The sequence below is a fragment of the Bactrocera dorsalis genome, chromosome 2 (assembly GCF_023373825.1).
Source record: "Bactrocera dorsalis isolate Fly_Bdor chromosome 2, ASM2337382v1, whole genome shotgun sequence".
In the NCBI taxonomy this organism is placed as follows: domain Eukaryota; kingdom Metazoa; phylum Arthropoda; class Insecta; order Diptera; family Tephritidae; genus Bactrocera; species Bactrocera dorsalis.
In genome coordinates, this window is record NC_064304.1 from 1868217 (window position 1) to 1873030 (window position 4814).

Consider the following 4814-nt stretch of genomic DNA (forward strand, 5'->3'; position numbering starts at 1 on the left):
TGAACTTTTGGAGTCGAGTATCTGAAATATTTTCACATACTTTTTACCATGTTTCGACAAAAGTTCTAAATGTTTAGAATACAATTAATTTTTTCACAAATTTGTTAAAAAAAAGTCGTCTTGTTTTAAATATATTCGCTTTAAGGAAAAAATGGACGCGTTTTTTGTTTTGGTCAATTAGTTGCCAGTTGAATTCAGATACACTGCTTAATTTTTTTTTATTTGTTTACATTTTTATTCTTTTTGTATCTAACTAAATCAACTGTAATAATTTGAATAATTTGCCTACGAAAAACAAATGGTGCTAAATTAGTGATTTCATGTAGATTAGCTTCAAATGTTCTCGGTAGCGAAATTATGTAACCGATGCCATCTTTTATGGCGAAATTTTGCTAAGTGAGATACTCTACTCAACTGCCTAAATCTTGTGATTAGGTGTCGGTCGGAACATGCTATTAGTTTTAGTTTCACTGTTCAAATACAGTTTCTGGTCGAACTTAATTGGCTTAATTGGCTATTACGAAATTATTTTGCTGCCAAAATTTTACCCCGAAGGGCGGTAAGTGAAGGAAATGTCGGGTAACCTATTTATCGGTTACCCTATAAGTTGATTGAACCATGTCTATCTCCCTTTCGTCCGTACGCCTGTCCGTCTGTGTGTATATTTCTCCCCAATAAACTGTGCAATTGTCTGAAACCTCTATAGAGGATCACTAAAGCATATAGCGGCCATTAAAACTGACCGATCAATATCGAGCTCTTCGAAGAAAATTTTGTATATGTGAAGGATAATAGCTTCAGTGCAACCGAATTTGATTGAAATTTGGAACAGAAAGTTGTATTCAAAATACCAAATTTTGAAAATTTTATGTTCACACAGCACTCCAATCTTAATATAAATATTTTCAGATATTCTAAACTGAAATCTTAAATTTTCAATATAGTTGAAGACTCTCAACATTGCCTGGCCAGAACTGCAAACTAAATGTTATCAATCATACTACGAATATTTTGAAGAAAAGAGATGTTGAGAAAGCGGATAATGTCAGCACTAATACCTTATGATTCCCTTACCTGTCGCAGTAACAACAGCAAATGACAGCAATTAAATTTCCGTCTATAGAAATGTCAGGTTACTAAAACTCCTTTTTTTTCTCTTCTTATCCTCTTTTTGTTGTACAGATAAGTAGATATGTATGCCTAAGTACCTACATATATATGTGTTTGTGTGGTTGTGTGCGAGGATAGACTGCTTTCATGAGCATTGAATGGGCGGCTGAGCGGCTGTACAGTCGTACAAAGTGCACACAGGTATCATTAATTCGGCACACACATAACTGTAATCATGTACATACATATGTATGCATGAGCCTAGAAGCAAGCTATTCATATGTCAGAGCGCGCTCACGCATTAGAGCGTTCGTGTGAAAGCTTAATTGCAAGCCAGTGTAATATAAAAATGCGTTTGAGCAACTGTTGCACTTTTTTCGAACATGGCAAATCCTTCACTGATTTAAAAACTAAGCTGCAATACGCTCTCCCCCTTTCCACCACTCTCTCTCTCTCGCTCGGCTGTCAGTGCCTGTCAAACTATCAACGGCTTTCAAGTGCGCCTTTACATTGTGCACTAAGCTCATCATTGTAGTTGCCGACATGGGCAGGGAAGGCGCTGCCGCACTTTCGAAAGGATTTCGCCAGCAACAACAACGACAGCAGCATCACGCATTGACTTTGCTGCTGGCAGACGAAACTAAATTGCATGTAGAAATCGGTAGTGTACTCGTAGTAGATGTGGAAGTGACGAGCCAAAGAAACTCTTTCATTTCTTTCTCTACACACATCCAAGCACTTAATCCGCTTCTACAAATGATGAGTCGGCGTAGTCATCGAAGCTCCAGCGTCATCATCGCTTAGTCGAATGTTCACACAGTCGCCAGCAAATGAATGGCAACTTCATTATCGCTAACAGCCAACTGCGTTTCAATGCCGACATCACAGCGTAGCTGCTCCGACGTCATCGGCTTAAGCTCAATCTTGCGTCGTATGTTACATAAACGCTGCTCAAGCAAATCTTCAAAGTGTTACTATTCGCCTTTTTACATTGCAATTTTATGCTCTGCCAATGCAGACACTCACACACATACACCCAGCCACATTTCCAAACACACACACAGAAAGCATATATGTATGGTATGTGTATGTATATTGAAGACAGTTGTGTGCTTGTGTTTGCCGCTGCTCGCTTATAGTGCTTAAGTAAGTAGCAGCGGGTATTCTTCGCTTTGTCGGGCTTCCTCGCAGCAGCGTCGATTTTGTTCAAGGCTTTGCCAACGACACAAAGAAGGGCCAAATGCTCAAGGAAAAAATCGTAAGTACGCAGCGTAATCTAAAAGCAGCCTGCTCGATTGGCTTAAATACAGTAGTTACTGTTTGTAGAAATAGCTCATTGAAAGCTGAGCTCCTTTGTACTTTCGTCAGTTCGTTTGCTACGTTTAGTTCGTTCGGTTCATCAACGTCAATGTCCTGCTAATTTGCAACTAATTGCATTCAATGGCACAACTGGTAGTTAAAATGCTTAACAAAACAGTTTTATTGGATTTCACACTTAATTAATGCAATGAATTTTATTTAATACTCGCATAACAGCGACACCGTTATTTGTTCGCCGAATCTTCGTCAGCATTCAATAGGCCATGCTCTTTTTTGGCGCTGCCAACGGCTGACTGGAATTCCAGCGCGTTTCGAGTATTCGTCTGAAATTAAAGAAAATGGAATTATTTCGTTTAATGGCAGACAGTTTGCGAACGGCAATAAATCGATAACATTTACATGACTTAAATTAGCTTAAGGCCAACATGGAGAACATTGAAATTCCATTGAAATATATTTAGTCAAAGGGCACTGATTTCTATTACAGGCAGACAAACTCAACGTATTCAAAACAGAATTTACTAGTACTAGTAGCATAACCTATTTTTGATCTAAATGAATTTGATTTTTAATTAAATTTATTTTTTACTTTTGGTTTTTTATTTAGGAATACAAAGTACAACCGCATAACCGGATGGTAAACACCAGATTTGCAAACATGGCGGGAGATATTTTGCTCTCTCTTTTAAACCAATTGGAACATTCTTTATTATGTAGCTTTTGAAAATCTATAATCCGTTAAATATTCTTCTTCTTCTTTACTGGCGTAGACACCGCTTACGCGATTATAGCCGAGTCAACAACAGCGCGCCAATCGTTTCTTCCCTTCGCTACGTGGCGCCAATTGGATATTCCAAGCGAGGCCAGGTCCTTCTCCACTTGGTCCTTCCACCGGAGTGGAGGTCTTCCTCTTCCTCTGCTTCCCGCGGCGGGTACTGCGTCGAATACTTTCAGAGCTGGAGTGTTTTCATCCATCCGGACAACATGACCTAGCCAGCGTAGCCGCTGTCTTTTAATTCGCTGAACTATGTCGATGTCGTCGTATATCTCGTACAGCTCATCGTTCCATCGGATGCGGTATTCGCCGTGGCCAACGCGCAAAGGACCATAAATCTTCCGCAGAACTTTTCTCTCGAAAACTCGCAACGTCGACTCATCGGTTGTTGTCATCGTCCAAGCCTCTGCACCATATAGCAGGACGGGAATTATGAGCGACTTATAGAGTTTGGTTTTTGTTCGTCGAGAGAGGACTTTACTTTTCAATTGCCTACTCAGTCCGAAGTAGCACCTGTTGGCAAGAGTTATCCTGCGTTGGATTTCTAGGCTGACATTGTTGGTGGTGTTAATGCTGGTTCCTAAATAGACGAAATTATCTACAACTTCAAAGTTATGACTGTTAACAGTGACGTGAGTGCCAAGTCGCGAGTGCGACGACTGTTTGTTTGATGACAGGAGATATTTCGTCTTGCCCTCGTTCACTGCCAGACCCATTTGCGTTGCTTCCTTGTTCAGTCTGGAGAAAGCAGAACTAACGGCGCGGGTGTTGAGACCGATGATATCAATATCATCGGCGTACGCCAGCAGCTGTACACTCTTATAAAAGATTGTACCTGCTCGGTTCAGTTCTGCAGCTCTAATAATTTTCTCCAGCAGCAGATTGAAAAAGTCGCACGATAGGGAGTCGCCTTGTCTGAAACCTCGTTTGGTATCGAACGGCTCGGAGAGGTCCTTCCCGATCCTGACGGAGCTTTTGGTCCCGCTCAACGTCAGTTTACACAGCCGTATTAGTTTTGCGGGGATACCAAATTCAGACATTGCGGCATAAAGGCAGCTCCTTTTCGTGCTATCGAAAGCAGCTTTGAAATCGACGAATAGGTGGTGAGTGTCGATTCTCCTTTCACGGGTCTTTTCCAAGATTTGGCGCATGGTGAATATCTGGTCGGTTGTTGATTTTCCAGGTCTGAAGCCACACTGATAAGGTCCAATCAGTTTGTTGACGGTGGGCTTTAATCTTTCACACAATACGCTCGATAGAACCTTGTACGCGATGTTGAGGAGGCTAATCCCACGGTAGTTGGCGCAGATTGTGGGGTCTCCTTTTTTATGGATTGGGCATAGCACACTTAAATTCCAATCGTTGGGCATGCTCTCATCCGACCATATTTTGCAAAGAAGCTGATGCATGCTCCTTATCAGTTCTTCGCCGCCGTGTTTGAATAGCTCGGCCGGCAATCCGTCTGCCCCTGCCGCTTTGTTGTTCTTCAGGCGGGCAACGTTAAATATTGGGTAGTCGAAAAAGTATATTCGTATTTTGTCAAGAGATGTCGTTGCAGTCGCATATCTTCAGTGCTACCAATTACATTCTGTCATACCATATAGTGTTG